The sequence below is a fragment of the Silene latifolia genome, chromosome 8 (assembly GCF_048544455.1).
Source record: "Silene latifolia isolate original U9 population chromosome 8, ASM4854445v1, whole genome shotgun sequence".
NCBI classification, from domain to species: domain Eukaryota; kingdom Viridiplantae; phylum Streptophyta; class Magnoliopsida; order Caryophyllales; family Caryophyllaceae; genus Silene; species Silene latifolia.
Genome location: NC_133533.1, coordinates 91576621 through 91596825, shown reverse-complemented (window position 1 = coordinate 91596825; position 20205 = coordinate 91576621). Strand labels below are relative to the sequence as shown.

The 20205-nt window shown below is 41.4% G+C and overlaps 1 protein-coding gene and 1 long non-coding RNA gene across 2 annotated transcripts in view; both read left to right on the top strand.

The window, feature by feature from the left end:
- LOC141597075 (F-box protein At4g22280-like) overlaps positions 1 to 20205 on the top strand; it is a 218174-nt gene that overhangs the window by 64228 nt on the left and 133741 nt on the right. The gene's annotated exons all lie outside the window — the stretch shown is intronic.
- On the top strand, positions 15068 to 16711 carry LOC141594597 (uncharacterized). Its single transcript, XR_012522223.1, has 3 exons — positions 15068 to 15434; positions 16280 to 16403; positions 16535 to 16711. It is a non-coding gene; the product is annotated as an uncharacterized LOC141594597 (long non-coding RNA).

Here is a 20205-nt window from a genome sequence, read left to right as displayed (position 1 = left end):
TCCAAAGCATGTTGTAGTCCGATAATCATCGGGTGTTTGTTGGAGTTTCAAAAGATACTGGGTATCTACAGTTACCATGACGGTAATACCTCGTTCCTGCTCCAAGACAAAAAAGAAGACAATGTCTGACAGACTTCGGATGATAAGAAGGCCAAGAACCACGATGCAGCGTACCATCCCGGTGTTGACCCCCAATCATCAGCCACCCTGTCTATGAGCCACAATGAAAAGGACAAGCCGGCTGTAACTGCCGCCTCTCCCCCTCTACGGAAGCGTCCTCCACTACCACCTCGGCTCCAGCGGCCTCCTCGGTCACTGCAGCTCCTCCAGGATCATCTTCCTCCTCCAAGGCCTCCACGACGGACCCCGTAGGTCCCAAATGGAACCCTGCAATCAAAAGAACAAACAAAAAAAAACGTCAGCCGAAATTTCGGCATTATGACGACGTAAATCGGACAAACCCGGAACAAACAAACAACCTGCAAAGCAAAGCAAGGGCAACCCCGCCCAAATCCAACCAAACAAAACCAAAAAATGATTCCAAACGCACAAAAACGACTCGCCCTTCTTTTCAAGCAAAAGACGAGTCAAAACAACCACAGCAAACAAAAATGGCATCTCAAGACCCACACAAGGTCCGCCAACAACCCAAAATACATTTCCAATGCAATGAAGAATTTTTTCTACGGCTCAAAAAGGCAATTTATATGCCAATTTGAGCACAAACCGGTCAAAAATTCAAAAACGACCGCAAAAAGGCAAACATGATTTTAACACGCCTCAAGGTGACCTAAACTACCAATAAGGTTCATTTCAAGGCAAACTGACTCAATTTAAGCCCAAACAGGCGCTTATTTTATCAGACATAAGACCGTCACAAAAGGCAAAAATTCCAATTTTGCCCACAATACCCAACAATGGTCCACAATGGCAAATGCGGTCCTTCCCGACTACAATGCAACCTAGTGGGACCCACTACCCAAGCAAATAAACTTGGCATTGTGAGATGAGACGGTTTCTCATCTCACTCATGTTTTTCGAGCATAGGGAGCGGGAACGGGGACCAAGATGCAAACTAAAAGCACCTCTATACTCCTAAACAGGTTTCTAACCTAATGCAATCATCAATTTCACTCGAGATGGGCTCAATCAAAAACGCCCAAATCAATTTTCTAGGGTAAAATTTTTGCCCTAATTCAATCTATCAAATGACCAACAAATTTAAATGGATTCAAAAGAAAATACGTACCTTGAGATGACATTGATGATATCGACGCAAATGAAAGCAAGCTAAAGGACCAACAATGGCGTTTTTTGGGTTTTCTTGTGTCGAAGGTTGAAGATGAATGACGAATGACGAGCAGCCAAGCCTCGCGTCTTTTACAGAAAAATAGGGAAGCCTCCTTGGTTCGCCAGGTGGCTCGCGCCTAAACCAGGCCTCCCCTTGCTCTATTCAGCGAAATTTTGGGCTTTGGCCCAATTTCCACATAACAAACTTCAAATTTTCATCGACGATCTTAAGGACCGTCGTTTTCTCAAATACAAAAAAAACAAATAGTGAAAATATAAATTCACTATTTTCCTTCAAAATTTCAAACAAACGGCGATCAAAACCGCCATTTTCCCTTCAAAAACAAAATGATAGTGAAAATTCACTATTTCCTCAAAATTCAAACGACGGTAATTAAAACCGTCAATAATAGTGAAAACTCAAATTCGCTATTTCTTCGAATTTCAAACGGCGGCACATAAACCGTCAATTTCAAAATAATAGAGAAGATTCCAAATTCACTATTTCCCACACATGTCAACGGCGGCACATAAACCGTCACTTCAAAAATAATAGTGAAGACTCCAAATTCACTATTTCCTTCAAATGTCAACGGCGGCACATAAACTGTCACTCCAAACGCGATAGCAAAATTTAAAATTTGCTATTTCCTTCAAAAAGTTCAAGCAAACGAGTAGTGGAAGATTCCAAATTCACTATTTCCTTCAAATGTCAACGGCGGCACATAAACCGTCACTCCAAACGCGATAACAAAATTCAAAATTTGCTATTTCCGTCAAAAAGTTCAAGCAAACGAGTAGTGGAAGTTCCAAATTCACTATTTCTTTCAAATGTCAACGGCAGCACATAAACCGCTACTTTAAATTCAAAAAACAATGAATAGTGAAGATTCCAAATTCACTATTCCTCCAAATGTCGAGAGGGGGCTCCCTCGCGGAACCCGCTTATTTTAACAACAGTGATAGTGAAAATTCAAAATTCACTATTTTCACGGCAGCATCATGAGTCCACTACTTTCAAAACAAGTCCATTCGACGTGGCTATTCTCACGGTCCATTAACCGACCACCCCATGGATGGCGAGCCTTATTACGCGCCGTGGCTGGCGAGCCTTACTACGCGCCATGGCTGGCGAGCCTTACTACGCGCCATGGCTGGCGAGCCTTACCACGCATCGCGGCTGGCGAGCCCTCCTCAGATACGCCCCGTGGCTAGCGAGCCTTACTACGCATCGCGGCTGGCGAGCCCTCCTCAGATACGCCCCATGGCTAGCGAGCCTTACCACGCGCCATGGCTAGCGAGCCTTACCATGCATCGTGGCTGGCGAGCCTTACCACGCGCCGTGGCTGGCGAGCCTTACCACGCGCCGTGGCTGGCGAGCCTTACCACGCACCGTGGCTGGCGAGCCTTACTACGTGCCATGGCTGGCGAGCCTTACTACGCATCATGGCTGGCGAGTCTTACTACGCGCCATGGCTGGAGAGCCTTACAACGCACCATGGCTGGCGAGCCTTTGTCCGCAAACAACCCAAGGACGTATCCCGAAGATGCCTCGAATACGACTCCTTACCAAAGCTGGCGATCCTTTGTCCGCAAACGTGCGACGACATATCCGAAGATGACTCAGGTATGACGCATTCTTATGGCTGGCGAGCCTTTATACGTAGTCTAACGGACTTTAAACGACCCGTACGGACAGTCGTCAAACTCTAAACTGTTCCCAACGACAGGTCCTTGGCTCGTACCCTCGAGTCGTCTTGGCGTCGCCCTTCCCGACGGCAGGTCCTTGGCCCGAATCCTTTCCAGCCACCTCGACGTCGCTTGGGTCTTCAGGTTGTAATCTTCGATTGACCTGGGGGCTCTACTTTGACTTTTGCCCTGTCTAAGCCTCAGTCAAAGTGGGGGCTCTGTAGATACCCAGTATCTACTGAGACTCCAATAAACACCCGATGATTATCGGACTATAACATGCTTTGGAATCGCGGCGTTTGATCGACAGTTTGTGTACAACTTTACGTCGAAAAACTTAAAACGATTTCGCACATTTCAAAACAATTCAAAAATACCTGGAGTATTTAATTCACGACGACGGGGTCGCAATGACACTAGCTAGAGTCAAAACCGACACCGGACCAAAAACCGACTCAAAAATTCAAATCCCGACTCCAACAACGAGTCAAACCGAGTCAACCACAAAAAACAACCATTTCAAATCTTCTATGTTAAGATTTTCCGGAATCTTACATAGTCAAGTACCAAACATGTTCAACCAAATCCTAGGATAGAACAAATCATGATTGCTCTTGTGTGAAAGCGACAAGACAACTCGAAGACCCGCGACATGGCTCGCGCCTCTTTGAGCAGCCCAGGTGGCCACATCGCTCAAAACTCACACAACCACTCATTTTCCTATAAATACCCCTCAAATGCCCCCATTTGAGAGATTACGCGAGTGTCCGTCCCCTCTTTTCTCCCTTAAAATTCTCGACTCGACTTCTTAAGTCACAATCCGACGCGTATTTACGACCTACCGATCGTAAATACAAGCCTTACACATTGTTTGGTACCGTCATCGTGCATTAAATCACTTGACCGACCACTTCGACCACTACACCGTCACTAATATTAAAACACTCTTTTTACTTACCAAAATTGTTTTAAACCGAGTTTTTTCCGACCAAACGAGTTGTTACACTTACGTCGGTCACTCGCCATAACCAAGCATGTAAGTATGAGGGTGTAAAAACCTTCTTTTATCATGTTTTCATTTGTTTCATGACTATAACATTCTAAAACATGCATAACATGAACCAAAACATGGAATAAACAAGCCAAAACTGATTTTTGGTCTGAGACAGAAGCCCCTTGGTTCGCCGGTTTGCCCGCGCCTTAATGGGGTGTCCAGGTCAGAACTTAGCCGTATTTGTTCTCGTCATTTCCCTTTAATCCATTTTCTTATTTGTAATCGGTTTTTACCATTTCAAGTATTTTAAACCTTTTTTTATTTTATTTCATTTGTTTTTAACCATAAAACATTTTTCAACCTTGGTTCCTCATACCATGACGGTTAAATCCGTGTTTCGTTGATAATATTTGGTTAATAACATTTAAAAGGTATTTTAAAGCCTTTTATTTCATTTTTGGGAGGTATTTTAAAGCCTTTCATAATTTCTTTACATTTGCAAAACAAGCATATTAGTCACCAACACAAAGTCATCCTTGGTTCTACATACCATGCCGGATTTTAACCCGGGTACGATGATGAGTACCGACTAATTATATTCAAATGAATTTAAAACAAGTAGTTCATAATTATTTTCAAAACTATTCATGTCAAGCTTGTCAAATCGAACTCGACATCGAATATCGTCAAAATAATGATGATTATTCAAGTTTCGTTCTTCAAATCAACAATTGCGGCCTAAACGGTCCTTTCAAATCAAATCGGGTCAAACACCCATTTTCAATATGTTTTATAAACGTTTTTCAACAGTCAGAACACGGCATATCACCGTAGGTTGACCCGCGCCTAAAACAAGCCTTTCAATTCTCATTTTCAAAACCAGGGGAGACCCCCTTTGTAACACCCCCGTACACCGGAATGCCTTACCAAGGACCATCCCCGTGTCTGAGGATGTCACCATCTCGGTTTCCCGAGGAAGTAGATCAAATAGGACAATAAAAGAACAATTCTAATGCATTAACGTATCTCATACAACATAACTCGGTATACATCCCTCTGTAAAGATAAGAACTACTACACTCATGTTACAACACTTCTAGACCGGTAGCGTGATGACTCGATCCCTCCAATCCTAGCAGCCACAAGCAACAGTACCTGCTAAGCCAACTGCTCACCATCCCCGAATGGATCACCGCAGATACCACAAAACAACACGGGGTCAGTACTGACTAATCAAAAGTAAAACAAGTGAACAATGTAACCAGCTAATCATCCTTTAACCCAGTCTCCCGATCTCGCACAGTATCCGACTACACACTAACGTGTGTAGCCCTGCCAGATTACCCATCGCAACAGGTAATCCTCGCCGCCAGTGGGTGATCGCAGCCCATCCCACCTAGTCCAGCTCATCAACGAGCGACTAACAATCCCTGTCCCTTAATGTGCACATCCCCTCCCGTGGCGGGTTCCACGGAGGGCGAACCAGGGTGTGAAGCCACTCCCGCAAGAGACTCCACCACAAACACAACACACACAGCATCACAGCTGTCACTACATCCGACACCAACACCGTCACAACAACGCCCGAACACTGATGATCAGCAGATAACAATAATTATGAAACAATAACAATCTCAACCAATTAACAGTACTGAGTAGGAGAAACCCTACCTTGTCACAAATCATGAAAAACATCCATATACAGCCAAGCAGGACTCCTACACGCATCCTACAACGATAGCCACTTCCTATTACACAACTATCCTCAATGAACTACCCAAAAGAGACACAAGGCAGAGACTTACCTAACAACGCGCCTCGACGGTGACGTAGACGACAACCACGCACGCCATCCTTCCTAAGCAAATCCCGTCCTTCCCATGGTGGAGGTTTAGGCTATATTCATGAGAGTGTGTAGAGATGGGGTGATAAGAGAGGGAGGTAGGCCAGGGTTATAGAAAGAGGAAATGTCGAGGAAATGAGAAATGAAATGAATCTCGCGAACTTGCGTTTTATATTAACGCGTCGACAGCAGCCATACTCAGTCGAGTACTGGAGTACTCGGCCGAGTAGGCTCTACTCGGTCGAGTATAGGTGATACTCGGCCGAGTAGCCTCTTCTAGGTCGAGTAAACAATCCTATAAAGCTCATGTTATAAGCCTGATCCCTCACCCATTCATCCCTACTGTCTGTCTTGGTCAACAGGGTCGGTCAACAGAGTCCTTGAATATCCTGGGTATTACAGTCTTCCCCCCTTAAAAGAACTTCGTCCCCGAAGTTCAGCCCACACGCCACTCACCACAGGGTTACGCGCTATGACACTATCCACCTACATAAAGGCATACGAACTCATACCATCCTGACACTACCACCACACCACATTACTCAAACAACAATCATCCATCACAACTATTTTTCCAAGTATTACCGACCAACAACTATCACACACAAACTTACGGGAAATAAAGAATTCATATGCACCCACTTGTTAAAACAGCACTACGACTAGCAACAAAACACAACTACAAAACAATACCCAACCACAACATTCCGCGCACCCATACAAAGTGGTTCAGCGCACATTCATATCGCTTGAATATAACATAGATACAACTTCAAGGAAACGTAAATGTAACTTCAATACCCTGTATCATGAATATAATTCCGAATACTAACATACATACATACATGAATATGATTCTGAATACTAACATACAAACATACATGTGATTCCAAGTATTTTAGGCACAATTAAACATTTGTTTCCGCGACATTACTCTTCCCTTCTTAAAGGAACTTCGTCCCCGAAGTTCACCACCAATCACTTCCCACACCCACAATTAACACATACATCCTAACTGCGACATTACTCACAGACCGTAATGGCTTTAAGTCATGTTATAAAGCTTAACCTACGACATTACTCATTAGTGACCCATAGCAATAGAATAATATGGCAATCAAGTATTCTATATACATCTAAAGATGATGTTATCGAATGATAGCAGCTTCATTCTATAACTTGTCATTTTAGTCATATACCGACCGCCAGTGTCACTCATCCAGTTAGACTTGCTATAATTGTAACCAAACATATACACGTATAAGACTGGTGACAGCTACCACATCGTTTGGTTGTTGCGTTACATTTCTATTTAACTTAAAGACTCACGCAACACCTTGAACAGTTTAAGTTCGTTGATGTCAACCACTGCCATATAACTAAACATTCATAAATTGATATGTTATCCAAGCAATTGCATACCTGTGGCGTGATCAAAGTCCATCTTTTGGACAATGGATTACACTAACCGACACTATGAAGCACCACACACTCAATCATACCAATGTTCACATAAACCTGACAATTCATAATTATCAAACACATACGGTTCCTGTAACAGTAATACTCGGCCGAGTATGAGTGTCTACTCGGTCGAGTAAACTCTACTCGGTCGATTATAATTGTATACTCGGCCGAGTAAGCTCTACTCGGTCGAGTAGTGTCTATACTCGGTCGAGCTATGACAGACAGAGAGCATGTAATTCAACCTGACGCCTTCTACGAACTTACCTGCAACCAAATTTACAACCGCAAAGACAAGTATAACCAAATCCAACACGTCTCCACACGATAAGCTATAGTATAGAACGGCCTTATGGCCGGGTACAGTCATCCAACAGTAAATAATAAATCCCGAAAATAACATCCAACGCAAAAGAAACTAATCCCACACAAAAGAACTAATCCAAGAAATATAACAAAAGGGTCAAAAGCCAGGACCATCCTCCATGTTATCGTCACCACCGCACTGAAGTACCGCACTTTGAACTACCCGCTCCTGGAAAGCCTGCTGCTGCTGAGTAATCCCCTCCTAGCTGGCTGCCATAGTTAGCTCCCCATGGTCCCGCGAGGCAGCCAAACTCTGTCTCTTCCGGTGGCCTCCAGTATCCAGGATCAACTCCGTAGCTGTGGAAGACTCCCGTGTCCACTCCCGGTCCTCTCCACCAGACAGGCTGTGCTAGCTGTGTCCCTATGCCCTGGTTATGGGCCATCTCATGCATGTTGCGGAGCACCAAAGTAGTGGAGATTCGCTCAGCCAAGTCACTCGGCTGCATCTTGGGGTCATGAACTGTGGGGTAAGGCGAGTACTGGTAAGGGTAGAAATCAGGGGCGGAGTAGGAGGGCTCAGGTACGACCGGGTCAGTCCTAGTCTGCCTGACTCTACGGCATTCTCGAGGTGGGGGAGGTGCCTGCTGCTGTCCCTCAGGCACGATGACCGGCTCAGGTAGATCCAAAAGAATGGTAGGATCAATCAGATAGGTTTGGGGCTCAGGCCTAGGTATAGCACAGGGTTCCCACTCAGCCAAATGGTCAACAACAGGGAGATGGGCAGGGTCGGGGAAGTACCATCCACATAGATCCCCTCACCCTCAGGCATGAGACCCGTCATCCAACTTCCTCAACCACCTATTCTGACGCCAATACTGGGCGTCCATGGTAGGAACAATCTCCACATACTCATCCCCCTCAGGAGATGGGGCCTCAAAATCAGCCAGTCGCTAAGCTAGGCAGGTCACTATGACCCCGCAAGCAATGTGTCAGGTCTCAGACTGTGCCATACGCTCCAGACTAGAGCATACTATCCCTGGAGCACTATAATAAACCGGCTTCCTACGGTGCAAGTTAAGGTAAGACATAAGTAACATGACCTCATGGGAATTAAGATTACTCACATCATCTCTCGCATACAACAAACAAGTAAACATCCTCAGGAACATACGAAGGGAAACATGCTGCACATCATTAATCAGCATAGCACTGGCACTAGGGGCAGGTCGGCCGGTCAAGAAAGGAAGGTAAAGAGGGGCACCACTATTCTTAGCAACATCACCCAGGTATCCCGTCCCCTCCTCCTCCAAACCCAGATGGCCCGCAAACTCATCCAAAGTCAGCTCGCGATCCTCATTCATGAGACAGAAGGAGACGGTCTTCTCCTTCTTATCATACTCATATGAGCTCAGGAATTCTAAGGTCAGATGGGGGTAGGACTTCTTGCTCAAGTGATATAACCCCTCCATTCCCAAAATCTCAAACATATGAACTATATCTCCCCTAATCCCCAAGGTCTCTAAAATCTCGGGGTTCACACACCGAGTAGGTCGGAAAGAACGCTTCATCAAGGCTACAAAGGCTTTGCGCTGCTTGAAATCAGAGAAAACTACCGATGGATATGCCTCCACCGGTGGAACTACAGGCCCACTGCTTGACTGACCCATCTCAAGTTGGACATTAGGACGGGTCCTCTTGTTGGGTAGGCCTCTTGTTTTCACCATGCTGCAAGGAAACAAGCTTTAACAAAGAGATTGACACACCAACACTTACCGCAAAAGACGGACTGTTTTTCAATGGTAAACAAATTTTGTGACGAACTTTTAAGACAAATTTTATCAGAAATCACCAAATACTTTACTCATTACATCGTTACCAGCTTCAAGTTGTCTCAAACCAAATACTAATCAACAAAATAGAGGTAGTTTGTTTTTAGCAAACCCTAGAATTCGAAATCCAACTTTAAACCATGTAATTGTTCAAATAAGTGTATAATCAAGATTTATACACAATTAAATCCAAGAAATAACAAGAGGAAGGCTTAATTTCAGTTACCCAAGATGAAAATTCGAAGTATTGACAAAATTATACCATAACTTTGAAAACAAAGGAAGAAATCGAATTGAAACCTTACCTTGAATTTAGTTTATAGCAAGAGAAAACAAATTAGCCACCAAGAATTGACCCAAGAGCTTGAGAAAGGAAGGGTATGGTGTTTTAGAGAGAAGGAGATGTGAAGATGGGAGGCGGAAATAAGAAACAATGGGACGAAAATAGGGTTTTTGTATAACCCGCTTAAGTCCCGATAAAACAGTACTCGGTCGAGTATTGGGCATACTCGGCCAAGTGTCGACTACTCGGTCGAGTATTCCTATTGCTCGGTCGAGTTTTCAAGGACAGTAGCGATTTTAATTGTCACAAAATAGACACTCGGTCGAGCACCTTCATACTCGGCCGAGTATCGTCTACTCGGTCGAGTTCCGTGCAATCGGCTCGTCACTGTTAGAGCTTATCCTACCACAAAAACACACATCAACACAAATTTTGTACATCCATTACCAATTCGATCATCATTTCTACCTTCATTCCTCACTTTGCTATGAAACGATTACATTACACCTTTAAGCATACTTAACAATTAATTACTGTACTTGCAAGACTTAGCTCTTATACAACATCATCACACATTCCGCTAGTCACAAGGTACACACCTTAACCACATTTACAAGACAGCAATCATCACACAACGCAATCATCGTCAAACAAATTAATTGACTTACCTCTGCTTACACATTGCCACAATCCAATCACCCACTCTAAACTTTTCCACACACACCTTGACACACATTATCATAAACATAGATGCACACAATCAACCATCACTAAGCAATCAACGACTCTTACTAGCTACCCTTTTCCCGTGTCTGGCTTAAGTTTGATGGGGCCATGATTTTGAAATGAGGGCGCCTACTCACCCAAAATCTAGCATCGGCTGGGGCTCCCAACGCACATACACCAGGTTCATTTTAATTGACACCCTACATTCATTAGATTCATTGGTTCAGGTTCCAAAATCGTCGGCTCTGATACCACTTTGTAACACCCTCGTACACCGGAATGCCTTACCAAGGACCATCCCCGTGTCTGAGGGTAATCTCGGTTTCCCGAGGAAGTAGATCAAATAGGACAATAAAAGAACAATTATAATGCATTAATGTATCTCATACAACATAACTTGGTATACATCCCTCTGTAAAGATAAGAACTACTACACTCGTGTTACAACACTTCTAGACCGGTAGCGTGATGACTCGATCCCTTCAATCCTAGCAGCCACAAGCAACAGTACCTGCTAAGCCAACTGCTCACCATCCCCGAATGGATCACCGCAGATACCACAAAACAACACGGGGTCAGTACTAACTAATCAAAAGTAAAACAAGTGAACAATGTAACCAGCTGATCATCCTTTAACCCAGTCTCCCGATCTCGCACAGTATCCGACTACACACTAACGTGTGTAGCCCTGCCAGATTACCCATCGCAACAGGTAATCCTCGCCGCCAGTGGGTGACCGCGGCCCATCCCACCTAGTCCAGCTCATCAACGAGCGACTAACAATCCCTGTCCCTTAATGTGCACATCCCCTCCCGTGGCGGGTTCCACGGAGGGCGAACCAGGGTGTGAAGCCACTCCCGCAAGTGACTTCACCACAAACACAACACACACAGCATCACAGCTGTCACTACATCCCACACCAACACCTTTACAACAATGCCCGAACACTGATGATCAGCAGATAACAATAATTATGAAACAATAACAATCTCAACCAATTAACAGTACTGAGTAGGAGAAACCCTACCTTGTCACAAACCATGAAAGACATCCATACACAGCCAAACAGGACTCCCATACGCATCCTACAATGATACCCACTTCCTATTACACAACTATCCTCAATGAACTACCCAAAAGAGGCACAAGGCAGAGACTTACCTAACAACGCGCCTCGACGGTGACGTAGACGACAACCACGCACGCCATCCTTCCTAAGCGAATCCCGTCCTTCCCATGGTGGAGGTTTAGACTATATTTATGAGAGTGTGTAGAGATGGGGTGATAGGAGAGGGAGGTAGGCTAGGGTTAGAGAAAGAGGAATTATCGAGGAAATGGGAAATGAAATGAATCTCGCGAACTTGCGTTTTATATTAACGCGTTGACAGCAGCCATACTCGGTCGAGTACTGGAGTACTCGGCCGAGTAGGCTCTACTCGGTCGAGTATATGTGATACTCGGTCGAGTAGCCTCTGCTAGGTCGAGTAAACAATCCTATAAAGCTCATGTTATAAGCCTGATCCCTCACCCATTCATCCCTACTGTCTATCTTGGTCAACAGGGTCGGTCAACAGAGTCCTTGAATATCCTGGGTATTACAGTCATACTTGTAATACCCTCCCCCATTAGGGTTCCTAGAGTAAATTAGACCCTTGTGCTCCTCCTTGATTGTTTCCCACTAGTTAAGCTACCATTTTTGTAAGCTCATCCACGGTTTTCTCAAGCTTGTTGTTGGAGGAAAAAGGTGTCTCAATGGAGTTAATAGCCTTGGACTCCGGCTTCTTCCATAGTTCCTTGTGCTAGCGGCCAACCTTTCTATGATGTCATTTGCCTCCGCCACGGAATAGTTGTCAACCCCACCACCCGTAGCGGCATTCACCATAATTTGGTATTGTTGAGTAAGACCATCACAAAAGTTGACCAAAAGGTCATCACCACTAAGACCATGGTAGGGACATTGAGCAACCAATTTATTGAATCTCTCCCAATACTCATACAAGCTCTCACTTGCATCTTGCTCCGGAGAAGTGATGGCTTTCTTTGCATGGTTATGTCTTGATTCGGGGTAGTATTTCGCAAGAAACGCCGCTTTTATGTCCTTCCAAGTACGGATTGTACCCGATTGAAGGTAAAATAACCAATCTTTTGCCGCATCTTGTAGTGAAAATGGGAAGGCTCTCAACTTAAATTGATCCTCTGTGGAACCATGGGGAATGGCACCTTCACACATGATATGAAATTCGGAAAGATGGCGATTCGGGTCATCTCCCGCATGTCCATGGAACTTTGGAAGGTTGTGGATGAAGTAGCCTTTTAATTCAAAATTGGCATTGGCCCCCATGGGTGGGTAGGCTATGCAAAGAGGTTGAGTGTCATAATTCCTTGCCCGGAGCTCCCTAATAGTTCTAGTATCATTCGCCATCGGAGGGTATTCTACTTCAATGGGGTTTACCGAAAGTGGTTCAACGGTTTCTTCTTCAACTTGGGCTTCCCTTTGATGTCTTTGATACCACGGGTTTGTGAACAACCAAGAGTATGCCCCGAATGAGTCTTCTTCAACGGGAGTGAATTCACCACCTTGTTGAGAACTAGGCATAAACTTTGACACTACACAAAACAAACTAGAAGTTCCACTTACCTCTAACAACAAAAAGAAGATAAAAACAACTAAACATGTATTTCACAACTCAAGCTTTTAGCTATGTTGCCCTTTCCCGGCAACGGCGCCAAAATTTGGTGGAGCGATAACTAGGTGTCGTGTTAACTAATTATTCTACCAAATTAAATATTTATAAACCAAACTTGACTCTACACAATGCAATTAAGAATATTAGTAAAGGGAAGTAAGGGTCGAACCCAAGAGAAGGGATTAAGACTAAAGCTTGAATTAAACTAATGACAATGAACAAAACACAAGACTATGCACAAACTATGAATAATAACAATGGATAACAATTGAAAACACATAAGAGGAGAATTGGCATGGAGGAAACAAGTAACAAGATGAAAGAGATATTATTTTGCTTATGAAACAAAGTAACAAACACTTGTTATGCAAACAACAACAATATGAGAGGAAACTTGGTATAATCCTACAAGTTCCACCTTTTCTGAAAGTATGACTCTTTTCTCTCTAAATTCATTTACCCAACAACAAACCTCAAGCAAATGATTACCACTATCTAAGCCAATAATGATAATCCTTCTTAAACTACAAATTCTAACATTAAACCATGTATGAATTGTAGCTAAGAGCATGAAGAGTAAAACTAAGAGGAAAGTAAATGGAATATCACAAGAGTATGTCTAAGCCAACAAACCCAACGACATATTCAATTTCTACTCACAAAGGTTGATACTTTAAACCAAGATAATAACAATATGAGTTGCTTCAACAAGACATCACAAAAGCAAGAAACTTTACAACATTCAAGCAATAGATGAGTGTTATAGAGGCAAGGGTAATTATTTCTCACAACAACAAAACATTCATCATGACATTCAAACATAGAAATTGAAATAAATGAAAGAGTAGAGATTAGAGAGTCAATACAATGATAAAGATGAAAGCTTGAAATGGATTACACCAAGTAGTGGAAGATTAGCCTTCCATAGTCTTTATAAAACCCAAATAACAAAGAAAGATTACAACTTTTGTAGAAAAGTCTTCTAAAATGTTACATGATTCAACCCCTAGTTATGAGAGTGAATGAGATTATATGAGATTAGATGATGTCCTAGAGGTCTTCAAATCTTGGGTATATATATGGCTTCACGAAAACCTAAAAAGATCCTCACTTAAGAGGCCCAAATGCGAATTAGAGAGCCCCGTAAAACAGAGATGCGCAGGCTGCGCCAAAGTTGCTCTTGCCTGCGCAATCGGGCGCAGCTACGCTGCTCATTTGCGCAGGCTGCGCTCAAACAGGCTGCGCAGGCTGCGGAATTAAGTTGCTCTTAATTCCTTTGCTCCTTGATCTCTTCAATTGATCTAAGTTCTTCTCATCTTCACTCTTTACTTCTCCTAGCTCGATATTTGGCCATATGTGAGGTGCTTGCGCCATGTCTTGACCGTGGAAAGGTTCTCCTCGACCCTCGGGTTCCGTGCATTAAAATCAAGTATAAAACCGAGGTAAAATGGACAAATTACCAAATCATAACCAATTATCAATTATTAGGATAGACATACCTAAAGACCCATATTAAAAGACATGAGAGTGATAAAATCACCCTCTTAGACCGACACAAACCACTACTATCATACAGTTTCTTCTTCGGCTTGCTTATCACGAGCAAATGCCCGATTTTCATAGCTTGTCAAGATTACACCTTTGGTACATTCCTTATGATTCATAGAAATATGTGACAAGCTTGCTTGCACTAGTAGAAAAAGTCCTATTGACATCGCCACAAAGACATCGGTTTTAGTTGAAACGATGTAAATGTTCATAAATAACATCGATTCTTATAAAAACCGATGTAAAACGTGTAGAGTTTTATTCCCTTACATCGGTTATTTTAAAAAACGATGTACAAAAATATTTGTACCATCAGTTTTAACATAACCGATGTAAAAGTGTATCATTAACATCGTTTTAAATAACCAATGTAAATTAAAACCATTCTCAATTAATAGACAAAAACTACCCTAGCCTCTTCTTTCCCACGACCGACGACCCTTCACTTTCTCATCCTCGCCTCTCCATTTACACTCTCATTTACAAACCCTAAACCCCAAATCAAAAAAATCGATACTCACATTCACTCCCCTTTATCTCACCACGGCACCACCCTCCTCCTCCCGCCACAACGCCGACCACCGGCACGCCACCGCCAACAACCACCAGGTCGTCCTTCCCCCTTATCTTTCTTACTTCCTGTCATTCCCTCCTTCGGCCTTCTTCTCTCTTTCTCACTTCCGCCGCCTATGACCCACCACGACGCCGTCCGTCGACGACCCACCCATTACTGTCCTTCCGCCGTCCGCCGCCTTGCTCCTCCTTTATTTTTGCGGTCAGATTTCCTATCTCACTCTATATTATGTGGTTCCTAAATTACTCATTTTTTGTTGGTTGATTCTTCTTGCTACAAGCCGCTGCTTTCTAGTCAAAGGTAGTCGAAATGGGTCGGGACTCTTTTAGTTGATTGATTCTTCTTAATTGTTTTTAGATTTATGATGCGAGCTGCATCTAACCATTAATGTCTGTTGTCTCCAACTTGTTAACAATCCCAGATTGTCATTCCTTACTACATTTCTTGTATCAATTTTATAGAATACACCAAATCATTTTATGAAATGAGTGTGATGTGTAGTGCTTGAGAGTTGGCTCTGTCAAGAGTTGATGTGAATAATGTGATTTCATGACTAATTGGAGTTGTGTATGCTTGGAGATGATTCATATATGAAATTGATGCTCTTGAAACTTAAACTCCAAAGATTATTTTTATGTTTTATCAGTAACTTCTTCTCTAATATGTGCTGCATAGATCATGATTTTAATTGGAGTTTCATGTTTTATACTTGAAGGCCATCTTCTTTATATCGTGTGATTGCTTTGAATCATGAATTTAATTGTATTCCTCGACATGAGCAGTATAATTAAGAAAACAGTTTGACATTCCAAGTTGAGACAAAACCGCAGCAATGGCCTTTGTATATTAGAAAGCAATAGAATTATTTTGTCGAGATGAGCAGCATAATTATGATTGTTGATTTTTTGTGAGGTGTGAGTCGTGTGACGTCTACTTTTGTAGCAGTGTTTCAAGTTGCATAAAAATTTGCTTGAAAATTAGACTCCCCTACAATCAAGGTACTTTGATTTTCATTTTAAGGAGGATACCGTTATTGTGAATTGCAGGTGGGATGATCGGAGGATTGTTGACTTGCTAAGGTTTTCGTTCACATTCACTTACGAGCCGTATGTCACTAACTTGAGTAATTGTCCTCCAACTCAGCGAGATGTCATGTTTGAGTATTTTCAGGTATAATGTTATAAACAAAATACGAATTTTCCTATTATTTTTAACTTGTCGATATTGCAATGTCTTGTTAAGCTGCTTGCTTTCTTGTCTTTCTTACCGCCCTTTTTGGGTTGTTTAATCTGTAATTAAAGCTCATCGGATGCATGGCTGTCATAGGAATGTATGAGTGTATGAGCTAACTTAATAGTCTTACACTCTTACATATTATGCTTGATGCATGACTGTGCCTTGCTGAGACCATGAACGTTGAATCCGTTGGTCCTCGCCGGTGCTTGCTCACTACTGCGCTTCTCCTTTTCAGGTCTCCTTTAATTATTCGAAATTCATATTATTCGGTGAAAATTTTGACAAACTTAGGTGCTACTTTCGTATCCTTCTTTGTTGTAATCGGTATTATGATATGATAATTATAGCCTATTTATTGTTGGATTCGAAGCATTTAACTTAAATTGATTGGATATGCTAGTTAGGGTTATCAAATTACGAGATTTTGATTCAATTCAAATTAATTATTATGCTTATATGTTTATGTGAAGTGGAATATTGTCAATTTCTAAGTGTTAGGCAGTTTTTTTGTTGTATATGGTCTTTGAATATTTCTTTGAGATCTTGTGTTTATATTCACTTTGTTTGTTTTTAGTGCTCAAATCCTTAAATTGAGTGTTTATTCCACATAATGATCAATTTGTTTTTCATCTTCATATGTCATATTCTTAGTTGCAGGACAAATTTCCTCCCTTTCTAGAGCCATTTTATTGTCTTTGAACATCGAAGAGGTTTAGTAGCATGAAAATTTGTATTACTTCCGTATAGTTCTATGGGGTTGGAAGGTGAGTGAGTGAGTGAGTGATTCATGTGTGTACTTCTGAACCAATGTTGGAGGTTGGTTTCTTAATTTATAAGTACTTAAACCGCCTCCTTGCTCTTGTTTTCTCTCCGCGCGAAATCGACGAGTTTGCAAGTGTATGTAAGCCTTAATGCACTAAATGAAATATTACATGCCATGTCTTTCTTAGTCTTCTTGTCATGATTGGTTCACATCCCTCACAGGTATTTTTCAATACTCATCCAATGGCCCTATACATTATTTATTATCGTTTTGTCTTGATAACTAACGGTGAGATAGCCCTCCAAGTCATTGTTATTCTTCCAACAACACCGTAATGACTTCCAAGATAAAGATGGTCCGGTAGAATCTTTCCGATTTCTTAATTGTACAAGGTCTCTAATACTGATCTTCTTTTGTCAATGCAAAATGTTGTTCATGTATATGTGTTCTTCTTACTTGACTTAAGTGATAGGAAGCTCGTAGATAGAAGATAAAGATGAGATCGTGGTTGTGGTGGTTCCGATTTTGAGATGTTGAAATATGTGCGTAAACTTTCTTCTCTTCTTTCGGACGATCTGGTGTGCATCTATCTTGGCTTCCTTAGTTTCGTGCCTATTTGTTTGTTTAGTTTTGAGATATTGGTCATTTATATATGTTGGTTGCTTCATAGTACTTTATCAAGCGTTTCTCGCCAATTTTTAATTGGACTCACCCTTGATATCATGTTCGTAACTTTGTGGCTCGACCACGAACTGTTCCTTTTTTCTTCTCATGCTCAACCATTAGAGGATTATATTAGTGAATCAAATAAGGACAAAGAGTTAGACTTGTCAACGTTGATTGCCACCAACTCGACTTGTGTCCCCCGAAAGTCGATTTTCTCTTCATCTCCTTTTTATTTTCCTTCCACAGACTACACTTTTACTTTGAAATTGCCTTCTTCTACTAACCTTTTACTTTTTATTACTCGTATTAATTTTTTTTAGATAGCATCACAATCTAGGAAAACAAAGAAGGTGAAGGGGTCTTGATTTTTAGCATAAGTCTTTAACATTAGCTAAATCACCATTTTTCTTACGGTGTATATAGAGCAATGAGCTTCTGAGGAACTGTTGAAATGCGGGTTCATTTTATATTTCCACTTTCTTGTTCGTTATTTGATTTTCTGTTTCAATTCAGTGGTTGTTTGATTTATGATTTCCTTATCAAAATGATGTAGAGTATGGGGATGAGAGTCACATCTAGAAATGCGATTGTTTAAATGATGTGGATTTGAGGATTTAGCATTTCTGAATTCGGCGCGAAATGTGGTGTGTCTGATATGATCCTCTATTAGTAAGCTTATGTTTTATCCTTTTATCTCTAGCAAAAAAGTTAAGCAAAGTTAATTGACATGGTTTTATATGACTTGGCGCGTGACTAGACTCTGAAGGGTATGTAATAGGAGTCTCTAACTTATATTTATAATTTAGATTGATTATGCTCTTTAGAGAATTTTTAGTGTCAATGTCTATAATTTGGTTTAGTAGTACTCTTCATGATTTCCTGGACGCCGTTATCCTAGTATTGTAGTTTCGGACCGTTGTAATTTCATATTAGTCTTGGTTTATGTTCTTAGATGAAACTCGAGTTAGAGCTTCTTCCATAGAGTTTCATTTAATTAAGTTGTATAAGTAACTTCTGACAACAGGAGATGTCTTGTGGAAGGATCTCACTTGGTTCCGATCCGAATATCAACGTGATCTGAATATTTGATTCTTTGTCTTACTTGCCATTTTTCAGCATGCTGGGTAGCGGAAAGTGTATGGCTGACTTACTGTCAAGGCGAGGAGGGCTTAAACTTTGGCTTTTGTACGGATTAGCTCGTGCAGATATCTATTTATGTGTAAATCTAAAAATATTTTGTATCTTACTATCAATATTGTCATTATTTAGTGAGAGGTATTCTACAGATATCTATTTATGTGTAAATCTAAAAATATTTATTTCAAAACAATGTATATTTATACATTATGGGTTTTGGAAATGTAATTTTTTTTAATTGATTGAAGCTCTCATTTGAGGCGTTTTCCCCATTAAAAACGCCTCAAATGTATTTTTGTTATAAATAATAAAAATACCTATTTACATCGGTTTTAGTCAATAAATGATGTAAATAAGTTGATAATACATCGGTTCTACACCAAAAACGATGTAAATTAGATGCTATTAACATCGGTTTTACTTAGAAACCGATGTAATTGAAACACAATTAACATCGGTTTCACCTATAACCGATGTTAATTGTATACTATTTACATCGGTTCTAAAACCGATGTTAAGGTAAAAATACTAAATACGTCGCCCCCAGAAACATCGCCACAAAAGCGATGTAAATGGGGTAAAATAACCGATGTCAATGAGACTTTTTCTACTAGTGTTGACAAATCTCTTCAACTTAAAAACGTCGTCTTTGAACATGTTAGCATTAACTAAGTAATACCCTTTGTTAACTCTTTAAGGGATTGGTTAAGGAATTTTCTCACTTCTTTAATTCGTATGGTCTTTTTTTAGGGTCTTCATTGGTGCTCCTATGATCCAGTATCACCTCCAAGTGACTTGCTAATCGGTTTTTCATGCCATGCTCAAGTGATTGAAGTGTGTGACTTGTGTGGTCATGAGGGTTCGTTATTACTTCTAGGGCATCTTCTTAGAAATGCGAAAGTCTTGAAGAAGTTGATCGTTCGTGAATGTTTTCACTCTGATGTTATGGGGGGAGAACTGCAGATAAGGAAGAATTTGTTGAAGCTTCCAAGGGCATCAAGTGACTGTCGTATTGAAATAAAATAAACTAACAAGTTCGATGATTTTATTTCTCATGGTCTTTAATTTGTATCTGATAAAAGTGGAAGCTAAAGGATAATCTTCGAGCGAGAATTATGCTATTTTTGAAAGTGTACGTGGTTCTGAACTTCTGATCATTCAAGTAGAAAA